Here is a 19824-nt window from a genome sequence, read left to right as displayed (position 1 = left end):
ATGGTATATAAACGTAGATAGTTGGCGAGAAAATTTCCTAATAATTTGACATTTGAAAAGACAACTTGTTTATATTTTTATCTACGAAAGAATGCAGTAGTATTACAAGTACAATATTCAACGACTATTTTACCGCAAACGTAAATGCTGCGGTTTGTAAAACCGAGAATCGTTCTCACTGTATATAAGTGTTTTGTGGTATGGTGGTGTATATCAAAACTTTATTGCCTTTCCAAACTTTTCTTAAGTTAGCGATTGCTTATAATATTAGTACAGTACAATATTAAAAATAAACGAAGGCAATCAATTATGTTAGGCCTTACTCATGTAAATCAATCAGTATTTATGTGGTACAATTTCCTTTTTATTGCAGAAGACTTATCACACGGTCTTGTAGCGACAGATAATAATCATTGTATACTTATTTACTTTATATATAAGAATAAGGTTAAGCAGCATATTGATAACAAATTCGGACTCATTGACTTGCCACTAATTGCTTGCTGAGGTTACTGATACTAGTTAGACTGTAGTATACAGTACGGTACTATTCTTTCAAAATCCGTTTCTTATTATTATTATTATTATTATTATTATTATTATTATTATTATTATTATTATTATTAATAATAATAATAATAATAATAATAATAATAATAATAATAATAATAATAATAATAATAATAATAATAATAATAATAATAATAATAATAATAATAATAATTTGGATTTGTAAAGCGCAAAATACATAGGCTATTATTATTATTATTATTAAATTAATGCACATGTATGTTAAAAGAAAACGAGCGAGAATGTATTACAGTACACGCAAAAGTGGGATATACTGCCAATCACTTTGGAGAACATAAAAATCCACTTTCTTTAAATCAAACACAGCAGTCACCAAGTCCCACCTCAAACACTTGATTGACAGAATAATTTTAAAGGCCAGTCGCTGTCGCGCGCTCTGCATGCAGCATAGAGAAAGGAACTATCGCAGTGTGGATTTACTTTAGGTTCGTGGGTTGAGGCCTACATGGGATCTCCCTTGTAAAAACCATGAATTTATACCGTCATCTGCCTGACGATCCACAGGATGACCACATGAAGGTAAGTAATGAAATGTATTTTATATGTATATTCATTTTCAAGTGAATTAGATAGAAGGAAATGTTATAAATAAGCGATTAAAAGCCAGCTGATCGCGCCATACAATTCTGTTGTGTGTACACAAGACGTGTCTTCTCCACGCCGCCTGGCGTGGGTTTTGTCCCTGGAAGGAACTGTCTGGTCAGACGGTAGTAGTAGTACTACCATGGCAGGCAGTACAGATGATTTTCAGTTATGATAACTGCCGAATATAGTATCATCGTACTTGGGAAAAATTTTGGTAGGGTTTCATCATCTTCGCAATGTTTCATTTTAATAATTTACAGAAGATATTCGGAATCGTCATAGATAGGAATTCAATTAAATGTGATTTGTATTGTATTTGTTTTGTATTAATAATTAATTGGCCAATTCAATTGCTATTGAATTTTGGAAAGCCAAAAGGCATCAGTTTCAACCCTTGGGCTGGCTAAGATAGACAGAGTAAGTTAGTGGCGATTGCAGGGAATCAGGGAGGGGAAGTATATTTTGTTTTTAATAAGAAACTATTGTTTTGGATTGGGCATCATTAACAGATTTCTTTTTTATTTTGTTGTGTGACTGTTGTTTAAAAAAAATCACAGTGTGTAATTAAGTAAAGTAAGGCCTATTGTTCTTATTTAGTTAACTATCTGTATTGAGCTTTGCCCATGAAAGATAGTTACGGGAAGGGACACCCCGGAGACACCAGCTTGAGAAGGGCTGAACAGGGAAAGGAATATTGTTTCCTTCCTAAATAATAATAATTATAATGTGTGTGCTAAATGACTGAGTACAAAAAACAAATCTGGCAGTGACACTGTGTTTTTAATATTAAACATATTTTGTTGACTTATACCCCATTCAGACTAGCATCGCATTGCGATCGGTTGTAGCAAATGCGGCACCCAATTGCAAAGTAAAATCGTGTGTGAAAGCTCACCAATAGTAAATATGTAATCGATATCGCAATTGTTACCCGTTGCGATTGGGTGCTACAATCTTTATTACTCCCGATTACCACGGAATCCGATCGCAACGAATCACAACGAATCCCACAGGCACTGTTTGGCTGTGGGCAGTCAACATAGGCCTAGCCACTGGAGGTCTAGGCCTAGAATTTAAAGTTTGTTTGTGTTGGTCTGAATGCGTTCGTTGATTGCGATCGGGAGTAATCAGTTTTGGATTACTACCGATTACATCGCAACCAATCGCAACAGAGTGTAGTCTGAATAGGGTATTAGAGTTTTTCAGATGTAAAGTAGCATGTGCAGCCATTTGCTCATTCTGGATATTAGTGATGAGAATGAACCCACTGGGTTTGATTAAAAAACGGTTCGGTTTTAGTTATCTCTCACTAAATGGACCTTTCCCTAAGCCCTGCCCTTTGAGTATTGTTGCTATGGTCCCACAAAACAGCTGTTCTGATTGAGTTAAAGCTCCATTCCGACAAAATTTCAGTTGTTAAGAAAATAAATATAATACGAAATTGCTAGTTTAACTGAATTTAGACATTCCTAAGCATGAAAAATATGTAAAATAAGACTGAAATTTGATTTTTTGTGTTCCACACAAAAAAGAAATTCGGATTAATTTTTTATGTTTGATTTTGTGATAGGTCTGTGAAGAAATATAGTAGGCGCTGGAAACCTTAGCCTATCCAAAACTGCTAGGTCCTAGCCTAGCCTTACCTCGATTTAGGTTCTGTTATTACACATAAAAACGGCTGGCATGATATTTTCTGTTGCTAGTATTGAATATAATATTTCATAAGATTTCAAATTTGTTAAAAAAAAATGAATCTGACCAAGGTTTGGACACTTAAACATATCTCAGCCATACTCGATCGACCGCAGTTTGCGAGACGCGAAGTACAAAAACTAATCTCATTAGAGAAGGCGCACTTTATTGACTGTATAAAGTACCTGTACATATAAAATTGAGACTCGAGCATTCTAGCGGATGCAATCTGCAACCTCAGAATTTATCTAGTAATGAAGAATTCGTCTAGAAATTGGTAAGCTCCTATGAGAAATAGTCTGCATTTCTCATTTTTTTAATTCTTTTGAGTGAAACTAAAATTTATGCCAATATTTTCCATAGTTTATAATAATTAGAGTAATGTATATGCATTTTTTCTAAAAGAAATTGTTTTTTTTTTGGCTTATTGTAGGTGTGTGTACGTTATCAACTTCTTGAGGTGTCCTATGTTCTTTCAAAATGAGTGCCTCGTTTTCATTGTCTCAGCCAATTCGACACCCTGTCAATCTTTAGCATCAACCATTCTCCCTACTTTACAACCAATTTTCCCCTTACATACCATGGTTTCCCCGTGCAAATGTCTGTGGTATCCTGATTTGAATGAGAAGCTCAGCTGACTTATAAACACAATTCAGAAAAAAAAATTTAAAACCTGGGGTGTAGAATATTTGAAATCTTGGGGGGAGGGAAAATCCCCAATTTTTAAACAAATATTTAAAAATCTGATTTTTAAATCTTGAATCACATTCATATACATAAATTGTTTAAAAGAGTTTATTGAAAAAATTTGTTAAACATGTTAAATTAAAATTGAGTGATTCGATATAGAATGACCAGGAAGCATTAATGGACCTTTACAGTATGGAGTGTCAATTTCAGTTGTAGTAATTAATTTTTATATTCTAATTTATTAACTGTTAAAAAAACAAAAACATGTAAATAATAATGTATAAATAGACCATGGAAATAGGAGAGAATGAACAGGTGTCAGAAACCTGTACTATCAACTACTAACTAGTGTTTCTGCCTTAATGTTAAACTAACAGTACACACTTTAACATAGCTCTTTAGTGGTGAACATTCTTTCTTCTTAAAATAATGCAAATCTATCAAAAAAAAAAAAATCACAGAATTGCACCTAAAAATGTCAGATAAAACTTTAAACTGTAAATAACAGTTTGATATCTGTCGTTTGTGAATGTAGTATTCACAGTATTTTTTAATGCATTAATAAAGGGAAATATGAGAAAGAAAAAAATATATTTTAAGTACAGTATGACTGACTGAGGTTTATGTGTTGACATTAACATCATTCAATCAGATCAGAAGCAGTGCCTGTTTTTACACCAGTGAGGTCATACAGAGGTCAATCTAAAAAATTCCATAAACATTCCTCAATGATAAAGGACTACAGTAATTCTAGGCAACTTATATGTAACCTATATCTAACTGTAGTGTATGTACCGAATTATTGATTTTTACTATACTTTAATAATTTAGTGATACTAATAGTGTTTTTTCATGTGAACAATTTGATAATATACAAATTATTACAAATGTAATTTTATTCACAAGAAAATGATTTTGATATAGTAATTATTTTTTTTAGTTGAATATCAGTATCAGTACTTCAATTAGTAAAAGTTGATGTCATATGCTGGACATTAACAAAATTTATATACAAAAAGCCCCTATTTAGTAAGATTAATTAGCCTATGTAGTTAATTAATAAATTTTAATTAGCTTATAGTGGTTAATTAATCATAAGATTGATTGAATTAACCGGCATGCTAGTAGAAACTATTATGTATATTGTATGCGTTTTTTATAAGAATACTGAGGCTGAAGTTGCTTAAGAAATAATAATAATAATAATAATAATAATAATAATAAAGAACAAATAAAAAATACTTAACAAATTGAAACTGAGGCAATAAGGTTTGAAAAAAAAATAAATAAATAAACTAAAAACCAACAAATCAATCTAGTCACATTCAGTAATCATTGCTAACTTATAATATAGTACATAACGGTAATATACTGCTATACAATAATAATTTTCTGTCTTTGAAAATGTGTAAAATAAGAACAGAATAAGAACATTTTGAGCTTGAAATTAGCAAAAAAATAAGAACGTTCAATCCGAACAAAATTTTACTGTTTATAAAAAAACAGTATGTATTTTCGCTACTGTAAGCGGCTACTCATACAGACTGAAATTACCATCAACAGAGCTACATCAGATAGTCAATGTAAATTGTAATAGTTTCTATTTATCAATAATTGCAAAGCAGCTATAATGTCATAGACAACATACTGATAATGGAGCCAAGTATATACTATGAACCAGCCATTTGATTTCAGTACAAACCACCAACCAATCTTTCTGATCTAAACTGCAAAATTATCATCATTGACAGAGAATATGCCCCCTGGGGTTTTTGTGACTTACATTAGTAATAATGGAAACTCAAAATAGACTTTGGAAATCATTATTCACTTCAATATTTTGTTTCTTAATCATTATATTTCAGCCAAAATGCTGTACACTGGATTAATATTCATACAAGATAGCTAGACGTATTGTGAATCTGCTGATACCTTGTACTGTACACAGTAATAAAATATTCCATGCATCTCAACCATATGTTGTTGTGTATCTTGAGTAAATGCATAACTCGACATTGTACTGTAATATTGATACTCACTTGTTATTTCTTTTCACTATAGACACACCTAAATTTGTTCAAGTGTATCGCCGACATTTAAAATTGAACATCCAAATAAATGTTATTGTTAAAAATAATTAAAAGAAAGTGTATTAACTGTAAGTGTACTGTAAACATAATATTTATGAGCCACTCTTTCTGTAATATATTTCAGTTCATGAGACATTTTTATGTCCTTTGGAAACTACAACCACTGCCAGTATCTTGCATGCTGACCACATTCACTATTTAGCTTGCTGTGTTTTTCGTACAAAATGGAAGAGTGCACAAAAGTATCCTCGTTTTGAGCATTACAAACAATACGCCCATGTACGCAGCCACATGAGAGTATGCCCGCTGTGTCTGGTTGCCTTTTAGTTGTCCAGTAGTACCCATTATGGTTTGTGACACACTTTCTATATGTGTTTTCCTATAAGGTACAATACTTTTGAGTAGAGATCAAATTATAGTTTACTGTATCAGTGCTTCTATGAACGCAATTAATTAATGCCTTATGCAGACAGACTTCACTAGACAATCAGAGAATTGCTGGTGTAATTTCATGGCGACGATAGTGACTTCTGTTGCGTAACTAGAGAAGTGAAGTGCAATATTTCAAACTGGACAGTACTCTCTTCCCTTAAGATACTTTTTATTTCACATCGTGATTTGAAACAATGAGGACATATTATCAACATCAACATATGATCAGAATACCAGTTGTCAGATTCATGAAGTACAGTATGTTTTATTGTATTGAATTACATTTTTCTTATAAACAGAGCTAACTGTGAAAAAAACTAAACTATGTAAAGTTGAATACATGCCATCGAAATCCATCACTCATTTTTAAATAATCTGACAAACTGTTCGTAATGTTGGCCCTATTGGACTTGAATGTAAACCAGCTGTGGTAAATGCTAATGTGATGATAACATCAAAGAGTATAGAACTGTAAGAGGTCTGACTCTCTGTGTTTCGTTGGAACGCAAATCCTATCTCAAAAATAGTACTATCACAAAATAGAGGGTGTCTTTCAAAAGAACGTAAAAGGCATTCGTAAGTAGGGCACGCCTATCTCGTGGTAATACATTTTGTTGCGTGCATACAAAATCTGGGCAGTCGGGCTTTTGAAATTCTATGCTCTTTGGTAACATGTAAACATACTCTATCCAGAGGCAGTGGAACTACTGTGAGGTGTGTGAAAAAGCATACAGTAAGAACTTGGCGCATTTAGGCGGTAGTGTTAACAGATGGGATTGACAAAATGCAGTTGGTTGTTATGAGACGAGATATGGTAAAACCATGAAGAGCCAGCTAATATTTTACTGGGTGTGGGTGTGGAATATTAAAGTTTAATAAGTGTGGTTCTTAGGAGGTGGAATTTGTGATGAATTGATGATGAACTTTCTTAACATACCCATGAAATGAAGTGACCGTAGATTTTAAGCACAAGAACAGTGAAAATCATAGGTTGAAATTTATTAGAACAGTTCTTTAAACTAGTTGCAAGTAATCTTTACCACTGTAATAGTACATTTGATATCATAAGGTTATGTCAGTGGCGGATCTCCCCCGCCCCGTTTGAAAAATTCTGGATCCCCCACCCCCTCGTATGTTAAGTACATAGAAACAAGATGAGAGTCTTGTTTACTGTATTATTTTATTAACTTCTTTCTGTTGAATTTTATTATAGGAACTTAAGGTCGATGTACAGTAGAGCAATCCTTTTTAATGAATGTTGAATTGAGAGTATTGGGAGATTATGAATGAATAATGAATTGGATTTAAAAATATACACTCTGAAATGATCAATAAGAACTCCATTAAATACAATGAGTTCATATAGCCTTAATGATGTTAAATTTACTCAGTAAGTTAGGCCCTATAAAGAATATTATTAGTTTATCACCCTATCTATGTTGGAAAAGTGATGAGGGAGGAAGGCTTTTTTTGTTTTTTCCAGGCAAATTGTATTAAAAAAAATTATACTCTTTTATCGTTGAATATTAAACAATTCAATTCCAGTTATAGAAAGATAATTTGTCTTACTGTATGGGCTTGTGATACAATAATGAAAAAAAAAAAGCTCATCCCAGTATACACTATATTTATTTGAATATACCATGGGACGTTTTTTGTTAAGATGATATTTTGAGGAGGTGTTTATTCATGGGAGGTGTTTGTTTATTTTGGTGTAACATGAATATGTATACTTAAGGAAACACCCCTTAATTTTACTGTAATGTAGAACAACAACACATAATTTACCGTCAGAATGTGTTATTGCGTGATGCCAACCCATTTAGAAAAAAAATGTAATTCTACTATAATAATAATAGAATGTGTGGAGAATAATGTTATTTCCATTAGTTTTGTTTACAGTCATTTAGAGAGATATTTATTAGGTGAAAAAAATAAATGTCATAATCGTTCCAAGTAAGGCTCTAGAAGAGGCGTTTATTCAAATAAATATGGTAGTTGTAATAGCCATCTTTCTTTCTGTTCTATTAACCCTTAAAAGTAAAACTGTTTCTACATGATTAGTTTATATCCACTATAGTACTTACTGACAATTGCTTACTCTCTTTGTTTCCATCTACTACAGTATCTCTTTTATGATTTATTGCATTGTTAGATTTTTTTTATTGTGGTCTGTGTCATTTTTCAATTCCACTTTATTTTAATAATAAATGGCCTTAATATGGTGTCTTCATTTTGCTCATAGAATCACAGAGTAATTATACTTAATGAGTGCGGTGCATTCATGCAGAATCATCTCGGTCTTAAAATCAGTTAAAACTGATAAATTAGTGCAGCCTTTTGCATGAATGAGTACAGTATGTAATTTAGTTTGCATTGCAGTGTTTTTATACAAAAAATGGCATTTTCACCCCAAAAGTACAGGTAGGGTGTTATGAACGTACATTATGATTTTTTTTTTTACTGAGATACCAAGGGAGTCCTATACTACATGATTCAATCACTATCACAAGGTTTGGATGGGGTTTGCACTGTGTTTTTGGAGGTTTGCGGTGTATTTTTAGGTAGTTTTAACAAAAAAATCAAGATTTTACCCCAAAAATATATTTTGACGAACATAAAATTATGATATTTTTTTTTTATTGAGATACCAAATTAAGTCCTATACTATGTGATTCAATCATTATCACAGGGTTTGGATGGGCTTTGCGGGGATTTTTTTTTAGGTTTGTGGGGTTTGCAGAGTTTAGCAATACCCCTCGTCGGGGGGTGGGGGAATGTTCCCTGCCATCCCGCTGGCGCCACCACTGTAGGTATGGTCCGGTTAAAATAAATAATGAAATATCATGCCTGGATTCTTAACTTCAGTGCTAGCCTGTTGTTTCTGGACTTGACTGAATAGTCTGCTGTTATTCAATTGTTCATAGTTTATACTCTGTATACTTGAATGAAGGAGAGAATCTGAAACCAATCTTAAAGATATATTGTCCCCTGGAAATGAAAAAAAAACATAAAAAATAATTTTGCTATTAACTTGCAGTGAAATATAAATTATTAACTTGAGCATAGAGATTGTTGCATTAAAAAAATGTGTAAACATCTTTTGAGTACACTCATTTCTATGTTCAGGTTGATAATTTTGATGTTCCCTAAAAATGAGCAAGTCAATTTTAAAAAAGATTATTATTTTTTTTTTGGTATTTTGTGTGGAACAATACATCATTAAACCATGCTTAAACTAGAGGGTGGACTTACACTTAAACACAAGCTTACACTTTACACATACTGTAGGCCTATTCAGTAAAATTCATAGTTTATACTCTGTATACTTGAATGAAGGAGAGAATCTGAAACCAATCTTAAAGATATATTGTCCCCTGGAAATGACAAAAAAACATAAAAAATAATTTTGCTATTAACTTGCAGTGAAATATAAATTATTAACTTGAGCATAGAAATTGTTGCATTAAAAAAATGTGTAAACATCTTTTGAATACACTCATTTCTATGTTCAGGTTGATAATTTTGATGTTCCCTAAAAATGAGCAAGTCAATTTTAAGAAAGATTATTATTTTTTTTTGGTATTTTGCATGGAACAATACATCATTAAACCATGCTTAAACTAGAGGGTGGACTTACACTTAAACACAAGCTTACACTTTACACATACTGTAGGCCTATTCAGTAAAATGCAGAGGATGAGCTTGTACTCGAACACAAGCTTAAACATGCTCATACTCAGTAAAATGCAGTCTATTTTATAAAATAATTTTACTGCAGAGTAATTACCAACAAATGTACAGCTATTCCATTTTGAATTCAATTTTTTAGGGTTCCCCCTGATTTCAGATTGTTCTTTTTAATAACTGGTTTTCAATAACAACTGCAAATGAAATATTAAATTTTATTGTTCAGTTTATATTGACTCAACCTAGACAAATCTTAACAACATAACAATATTATCCTATGCTGATTAATAATACTGAATAAATAAGCAGGCTGTTTGACCTTCCAGTAGATAATAGAAGATGGATTTTATAGAATGGTATCAGCTGTTGAATTGTGAAATCATACTTGAAACAGTAGTTAATTATCTACCAACTTCAAGACATACTGAAATCACATATTCAAAAAGTCTTGATTCACTTTATATTCATTTCACATGTACAGTATTCACATGATGTGTACCACAATTCAATTCTGTGAAATTGGCTGCACAATCCCAGATGTGACCATCAGTGGTGTAACAATGGGTCATGGGGCCCGGGGACAAGAAAATGTTGGGGAATTTCTGTGTTAGCAAATTTTGTTCACGAAGTGGCTGCTGAGGGTGGGGGTGTAATCTCCCTTCCTAAAACGGTACGAATACTGTGCTTTATTGTGCTGAATAGTAGTAAGAGGAGTTAAGACTCCCTTTTGCTTGGGAAAACCTCCGATTCTCTCCCTTTGTCAACTGTATCATGTTGCATTGACGATAATAAATATTCCTTGATTCCTTGTCAATCCACGATTGGTATCTTTACGCTTCACGGCGAAAACATTCCATATCCGTCCACGAGAGCAGGATGAATGAATAGATTGAAAGGAACCACTCCATTGTTGATTGTCAGTGTCACATAAAACTATCTACTCATTTCATGTCATGGTAAACGATTCCACTATGACCTCTTGCCACTATCTAATATTAATAATATACAGCATGTGATCAACATTTAATTCAAATTGAACAAAATCAATGACAATAATATAATTACCTGACTACATGAATCAAATTATTCCATGTAAAGAATATTGTCTATGAATATAGACATCGTCAATCAGATCCAGCTTATCAATTAGTAAATACAAGCTGCAATAAAATTATTATATTACATTATTAGCGCTGTTTCTTTGTGTTTTGTGTATTAGAAATACCATGTTATTTCAAGATACAAGTATGGCGCTTTCATTACAATAATACACATCATTCAACTTGAATATATACGTCTGTTTCCATAGTAAATTACAAGGGGAATTATTAAGAAATATTTACAAACATGATGTGGCACCAGATATTTTAACAGGTAAATGTTGATAAATTCTATCTATAACAAAATACATTATCTTTCTGACCACATACACATACAGTAGGAAAGAAACAACGTATTTAGAATTATGAGACTTTCTGATTAATCAATTTAATGAATGGATTACCATATTTACTTGTATATGCCCCGGGGTGTAGAATGTCGAGAAGATTTTTGAGAGGGAGTTTATTGGAGGAAGGCATTTATCTTTTTTCTTGGTGTAAAATGGATGCATATTATATACTCAAATAAATTTCCCTTAATTTCACTGTAAATAGGGAACTACAACACATAATTACTGTCAAAATGTGATATATTTAAATTTTTCATGTACATACCATAAGGTCGTAATGCTACTGTACTGTATTACAATTAGAAAATGCGATTCAACCCACACATTCCCAGGTAAATCTTGTTACCATCCAGGTAAAAATGTTGCAGCATAATGATTCTTAATGTAATATTAATAATAATCTAAAGGGGAGAATTCCTTGGTAGTCATACCATTAACATGTCTTGAATTGACTTATGTGGAGTTGAGCCACAAATCAGCTTTAATTTGACTACTGAGGTGATTATACTGTGTTCCATGTAGGCTTTAATTTGATAATTAAAGTACCGTAGCCATTTCATGAAGAGGCCTTCAGACATAAAGCAGCTTAACTGTCTTCTGCTATTGGATATTATTACCTATTGTTAGGATAATTGGATTTATTCACAATAGCAATCTTTTTATTTTGTAATATTTGTCAATAATTTTTATCAAATAGTCTTCATATCATTATATTATCTTTGTATATTTCAATAGAGGTGACAATGTAACCCTTTCAATAAACATTGTATCCATCGCTGTACACTATGGATATCATTATTATCTTTGTTTCTATACAGGGATAACATTTATATCTTCATGGTGATAAGGTAACCTTAAAAAGATGTGTATCCATCACTGTACATTATGAATAGTTTATTGTTTTTATTGTATCCATACTGATTAGTACATGTGTTAAGCATGGAGTTATACCTTATGTGTTAAAAGCAACTCCCTGATTACAGTAACATGGAAGGTCTTTGTTTAGATGCCCTTGTCCTCTGTAGTAGCTTTCCCTAGGCATGTGGTGGTAGTGTGGTATGTTCTTTATTCATAAGTATTTCAATTATTTTTTTGTAACATGATCTAAAAGTCAGTAGAATAACCCATAACTCGCAGCATCATCGTGCTGAATTGCGTAAGGGCGTAGTCCCTGACTACCTAGCTGCTGTAAAGTGGGCTTATAATAGCTACTGTACTTGTTTACATCATTCCACGACAATGTTCTTTAACAGTATTTGCATCTTAGATCATATTTTGTATTTCTAAATGCTACAGTAATGACCAAAATCATTTTCCACCAGTACATGTAGTAATGATGATGGTTTGGATTGACGTAATTGAAATAAAATACTGGTTAAAGTACTACTGCACTACTGTTAACAGTGTAATGGATCTTAGTTTTATGTATACCTTGTCAGCTTGGGAACTGATTAATCAAATTGTGTCTCATTATTTTTGACACCCACCCAGCGTAGTAGAAAAGCAATTGCAATAATGTGCTATGTCTTTCTTTCTGGAGTCGAGCATTCATTTTGAACAGGATTGGCATGATAGGCAAGGTACAGTAATGGACATTTTGTAGATAGCTGTTTCAAAGCCTTAGTTTAAAAATTACATATTAATTTTCTTCTTCTGCAGTATAATACCCGATTCACACGTGAAGTTAAATTTAACAAAAAGTAACAAATTGTAACCGAGCGATCTCCTGAGTTATTCCTACTGAGATAAAAAGCATTCACACGCGTCTGTAAGGTAATGCTGAGGTCGTGTAAAATTTATTCAGTGTTTATTCAATGAATCATTTTTTCCACTACTGCGATATAGGTCTAGCCTAGGCCTAGTTGAGAACCCCTGCCACAGATGGACTGTTGAACTCACAGTAAACATTCGAAGCAATCAATGCCCTTAACAACTGCTGTACTACTACTACTAAACTAGGCATAGCTTCCAACGTGTCTGTCGACTCTTGATAATACTAGTAATAGTACTAACACCATCCCGACGATTTTATGTATATCTTCTTCTTCTACCATTACTAATTAACATCAAAAGCAAGGGTAATTCATTCATCATTGAGAAGAACTAGGCCTATCTATTTCTAGTGGATCAGAATCGTCTGCAGAAGGAAGAAAATTCAAAGAACCCTGTGAAACACAGTAGATTGTTGTTGTGTTGAAATCCCTGCGCATGCGCTGATCCATCCAAGCTACATCTTGGAAGCTTTACCAGCCTCAGCGAGGCTGGTAAAGATTACCGAGACGTTCCAAGATTTTACAAGGATATTACACAGAGGTACTTTCACGTGCCGTAAATGTTACTTTTGGTTACATTTTGTTACATTTGGTAAGATTTTTGTACGTGTGAATCGGGTATAATATTGTAATAAGTGTTACGTGGTCTTTTCTAATAAGCACCATAAAAATGTGTTATTGCATGATCATAAAGACCTACTGTATTGATCCCAACTTCAACCAGGTTAGAACAAAATTTTCTGATGAAAATCTAATAGACCACTGAAATAGGAATAAATTGATGTCCAAAACAAACAAAAGACAAATTTAACATAAATAATACACCAAAAATATGAAAGTACAGAGGAAAAAATAAATAAAAAACTGTAACAAAACATACATATCAGATTAATTATTTATATTTCATCATTACACAATTACCATTTATACACTGGTGGTAAATAATTGCATTAGACAGTGCCTAGTACATTTTATCGTAAGGAGAAGCATTACCAAAAATGACTTGAAGATTGAATATGATGAGAGATAAAATGTACAGTAAGTATTACTGTACTATGATATGAGTATGGACCACCAGTACTGTAGTTTAATTGACATAGCACATATTGTAATGCCCTTTATAGGCCCAAGACTGAAATTGGTTAATTTTAAAAATTATTGTTTGCTTTATTTTGTAATTATTATCAATTTTAAATGATACTTTCAACACATCTTTCTTTGCTATATAAACTTGCAAAAAAATAATTTTGTTTAATGATTGTTAATTGTTTTTTTGTAGATTTCATTTTTTATAAACAGAGTACCAGCATCTACCAGCAAATAAGTACACCGATTATAGTAATTTAGGCCAAGTAAAAATGGTGCTCATTTCCACCTGAGGGAAAGATGCCTTCTCACCACCCTCAGTATACTAACTATAAGGGGAAAAACTCAAAGAATTCTTTTCAAATCAAATCTTTTTGTTAGACAGACTCCTCTTTATTTATCCAAAAATTTGGAAATACAGTGTTCTTTTTTTCCACTCTCAACAAAGAAAAATAAAAACCATCTAACATCTATTGTTCTACTATTTTATTTAAAGTAATACTTGTCCTTAATAAGGACAAAATAAAGTAAATTTAATTGCGATCCTCATGGTTGCTTCAGAGAATTAATAGTTGTGTTTAATTTCTTATTAATTATCTGTTATTCTTATGGTATATTTATATATAGGTCATATATTTGATTCAATTAATCACAATAATCTCATTATGTGTACTTTGAGAATGCCGACGTCATTGCACCATAGACATTGTAATTCTGTCGTGGATATTGGTGCTCTACAATATCTTTTGATTGATTGATTGGTTGGTTGATTAATTATGAACAATACAGTTCATGTACAAGGTTGTATTATGCCTGAGAAACTTAAACAAACCTCCTTTCCTACTCAAGGAGCAGTGGTGTCGATTCCTCTGTATTGTTTCTATGTATCAAGTATCTTTGGCCAATACTGTAGTAGTATGAGTGATAGATTCGAGGACCATTATGCGAGTCCCAACCATTACTACAGTACTCCTTTAATGCTTTGTAAAAGGATAAAACTATTTTAAATGCTCTTTGGAATACTGTGGGCTTTATTACTGTATAAGGCTCAGGAATGGTACAGTTGTCTTGTACAAATTCTAGAATTTTATGTGAAATTTAAAGATGTTTGAATATCGATCAGATTATTGTATTTATTCGAATAAAAACGCCCTGCCTTGAATAACGCCCCCCCCACCCCTTTGAATAAACCCTAACATAGCCTCATTTGGAATAAACATCTTTTTCAAATTTTATACTCTTTTAATTTTCCACTCCATACCAGTAGAATTACATATTTTTCTAACCTGGTTGGGATCAATTAGTCTTTATGATCACACAATAACATATTTTGATGGTAATTATGTGTTTGTTGTTTAGGATCGTTTATTTGAGTATCCATTTTACACCAAAAAAATAAATGTCTCCCTCGAATATATGCCTCCCTCGAATAAACACCTCCCTCCAATAAACTCCCCTCAAAAACCTGTCTCAATAATAACGCCCTGGGGCTTTTATTCGATTTAGGGTGGTATATACTGTACAGTACTGTATATTAAGTATAGTAAGTAGATTTGAACTTAAGATGCTCCTCGATCAATGGTTTGGAAAACCTCAGATTTTTTTTGTTGGCTTTATACAGTATGGCTTAAAATCATTTAAATGATTGATTTACTAAACTATTTTGAGTGAATAACAGTAGGGCAATAATAATTAACTATAAACAAAATATAAACAATTGTAAACAAAGCTTGAATATCGTTGTCTTTTCTGTCTCTCTAGAAATATTTGAAGATATAGTAATCTACTAGTTTATTAATAATAAACAATTGAAGTTAACATAGAAGGCAATGCTACTCCTTTTGTAGATATTACATTTTTTCAGTAAAATTTGGTAGGTTTAAATATTTGTTGCTTAAGTGTAGCACAGTATATATGTGCCAGTATCTGAAATTTGCAAAACTATTCCCATGCTCACATGTAAAATACAACGTAAAAGTGTTTTGTTAAGTATATGTGTTTAAAAGGCTCCCCATGGGTATACAGTAGTATGTCAACAAAGGTCTTTGATAATGTTACCTGTAGATCCTTTATAGAAACTGGTGTCTTTGCAAACAGGAATTTAAACCCATTTTTCAGAGGAAGAACACAAAGCCAAAATGTGTTGGATTGCTGTGTACTCAGCCTGTAAGTGAAAACATCTGGCACTATTGTGATTCATCTTGAAAAACATTAAAATCTGAATTTGATCGCAATAGCGTGAAACTCCGAGTAGCAACATTCTGTTCCAGCGACCTCCAGTTCTATATATATATATATATATATATTTCAACAAAGGAAAAAGCACAACATCCATAAACACCATTAATATAAAAGTAAATATTATTTAAATGACTAATTAAGACTAATTCATCAAAATGATTTCATTCAAGAAATTGTTGATTGTCTCCTCCCCCATTTAGTAAAGGCCCTATCACATTTTTTTGGGGTAAAATTCTCATGACATTAGAAAGCATAGAAAATCATGATTGTATTTGACTAAAATGCAAATACTACTATCATTACTGTAAAATGACATTGGCAAGGCTTCGGTAATATTGTTTTTCATGTATTTATGTGTGCGGCCCCACGGAAGAGCAACCCTACGTAGATCTGAGCTTCCATGGATAAAGTTGCACTTGAACATAACACTGGCAGCTGATAATCAAATGATGGTTGGTCGGTCGGTCAATGCCGTCGGCTGATGGTGTGCTAGTGGATCATTATTGAAAATTATCTTTTGTGCCTGCCTTGTTGTGTTGCTTTTTTTTGGGCATATGATCGTCAGTCCAGTGTGTGCCCAAATTTAATCCCTTGCCTTAGAATCTATGGGTTAAAAAAAAAAGAGCGATTTTACTGTATAACTTAACATGAAGCAGTCTAGGAGCATTTGTATGTTTTTGGCTCCAAAATGGCCACTTGTCAAAGAGCACAACCACATGACAGTGTAATTAAAAATATTGTGCATTGTGTTTGGACTGTCTACAAGTCAAATACATGCTATAATGAATTCTAACTTTAATGAAGAACTATTTAGTATAGAACCTGGGAAACTGAGGGCAACTGGAAACAACTGGCGATTGGAGCTCATGTCACTCAAATTTTCCGACTCGTAGTTTCTTGCAAGGTCGACAGAGGCTTAGCTTATGGCATATTTTTTTAGGTTTGAACACACGAGTTTGCTCTCTACTACGAGTATTTTACTATAGTATCTGGTTTTAACATACAAATTAGCATTGATCTGTAAGCTAATATCTTTTGTGTTAATTTTATGGTACATCATAAACTTTATGCAGTTTCAGTACATATGTTGATGTACTTTTACAATGTTTAACAATGTTAATGTACTTTACTACAAAGGTTTAGAGCATGTACATTATAATATGCATTGAATATATCCAATAGCTTTATGAATTTGTTATTTTTGCATTCTTCATTGAATGAAAAAAACTTGTCACCTTCTGTGTGTATTGTAGTGAAAACCTAAATTCTTAATTTACTTCATACAGCAACAAAGAGATGTTGAATCTTTACTGTAGGTATTGATCAATTTTGCTTGGTTGTAGTCAGTGCAGATTACTGTAGGATTGTGGATAATAGCTAACCAGTGAATTGCCCTTTGCTTTTAACAAGTTGCTTTACAAACCACTTCAGTAGTACAAACACTGTACAATAGAATAGAATGGAATGGCATCAACCAGTCTAAATTATATTGTGGTCAAAGGATGTACTGTAGGAAAATTTAACAGAAAAAAAACCCACAAGTAAACCTTAGTAAACACTTCAATTTAAATGTCATACAATGTTTATGAACTAATTCACATAGCAAGAATGAAATAAAAATCCTCAAATTTTGATTTTAGCTACTCTTTTTTTTTTTGTAATACTTACAGTGAATGCAACTGTTCAAAGGTTTCATGATTTATTCATCAAAGATTTCTATTAATTTCACTTTTTTGAAAGAAAATTGATTGTGTGTATTAATTACACCATTATCATTGCTTTCTCTGATTGGTAAAATAACTCAATAATCTACACTTTACATTTTATAAAAAAAGATAAAAAATTGACTTGTCCACAACTGTGACAAAATAAACCCTTCCTTTATCATCACCTTTTCTAGTGGGATTGGTAATATAAATTTTATGGGATATTAGATGAGTTTATTAATCTAATATCCCATACAAATTATATTATATTTTATTAAATTATGTTATCTTGTAAATGTAGGCCTGTATTGTGTATGAAATAATTAAAACATTGTGGAATGGAATATTTTATTTTTATGATAAACTTTTCTCATTTAATACCTAAGCTGCTGATGAGCATGAAAACCCTGATTCCAAAAGCTGCCTTAATTGTAGAACGACTATATTAAGCAGGTTAAATAACAAAAGTAATTCATTTCATGGAAAAGATTTGTAAAATGTTATAAATTATTACCCTTAAAAAGTAACAGAAGAGGGCACTTTTTAACATGTGAACATGCAAAAAAAGTTTATTCTTAAATACTTCCTTAAAAAATACAAACAAAATTCTAAACGTTGCAGTAGTTATAGTAGTTTAGAAAATAGGGATTAAAAATTTCCACAAGACAAAAACACTCAACTGAAACTAAAATAATAACTTCCTTTGTGAAAGGACAAAATCCTGGTAGAGTACAGTATTTGGTTTCTTTTTAAATCACTATTGTTAGGTTTAATAAAATTGTTTTGTGTAATTGCAATACATAATAATATAAATAAATAAGTATAAATGTAAATATTTTCAGTCTGGCATAAACTAACATCTGTCTGCTCACCTTCAGTTCAACCTGAAGCGACAAAGTATTTGGGGGAAAAATCTAATACTTGGCATGGAGATTGATTAAAACATTATCGTTATACATGATGTGTATTTTTATATTGCCTTTGGTGATTGTGAGATGACTGAACTCGGTCAGAAAAAAAGAAGGTTAAATCTCTCATACGCAAAGCTCTTTTTGTATAAATTGTGCATTGTAAATATACTATAATGTAATTTCACATTTGCTGATACTAATCCTACTAACTCTGGTTGAATTCTGTGTTTATATTAGGGGGCTTTCGATTGCACGACGGCGGTAGGACGTAGAACGTAATGACGTCAGTAAAAGTCATATACGCATGCAAGAACGTTAAGGTCACCTCGTCAAGTAGATTCTTGAATGCAATTTCGCTAAGTCTACGTATGCAGAGAACGTAGGACACCAGGTAGGACGGTCACGCATGAGTGATTCCGTTCTAGCGTCACGTCGTCACACAAATAGAAAACTCCCTAATATGTACATTCAGAACTACTGTACTACTCTACATAACTTGTAATTTGATCTAAGTCCATGATGGGTGGGAATTACTTGAATTAAATATTTCAAAATTTTAGTTTTTCGGTTTATTTATGTTACAAGTTGTCACACAGGCTATAGCCGGGGGGATTTTTATGGTTCGGAAAAACCCCCATTTATAGCAAACCCCCTCTTTTCTGGCAAACCCCACCTTCTTTAAAATTTCCCGAACGAGTCCTCCAACCAACCCAACTAGTGCACTTCAGACCCATGCAGTCTTAAACAGATGTTTATTGAAGACCTTTTTCATACATAACTGCTATAGCATTATTTAGAATAGAACACAAAAAAACCTCTGGCTTCAGAGGTTTTGCCAACACCACCGGAGCTTCGACCCTGAACTTCACGCCCAGAGAACACTCCTTT

At 32.4% G+C, this 19824-nt stretch overlaps 1 long non-coding RNA gene across 1 annotated transcript in view; it reads left to right on the top strand.

Annotated features, from left to right (window-relative positions):
- Nucleotides 1-919: 919 nt before the first annotated feature.
- The window catches only part of LOC117102276, a 36044-nt gene continuing 17139 nt past the window's right edge, over nucleotides 920-19824 (top strand). Inside the window, exon 1 of the long non-coding RNA XR_004444386.1 lies at nucleotides 920-1110. This is a non-coding gene — a long non-coding RNA (uncharacterized LOC117102276). The remainder of the gene's footprint in view (nucleotides 1111-19824) is intronic.

This window comes from Anneissia japonica, unplaced genomic scaffold, assembly GCF_011630105.1.
Source record: "Anneissia japonica isolate Jap-2015-1 unplaced genomic scaffold, ASM1163010v1 scaffold165_len1371125_cov188, whole genome shotgun sequence".
NCBI lineage: Eukaryota > Metazoa > Echinodermata > Crinoidea > Comatulida > Comatulidae > Anneissia > Anneissia japonica.
This window is presented reverse-complemented; position numbering and strand designations above follow the sequence as displayed.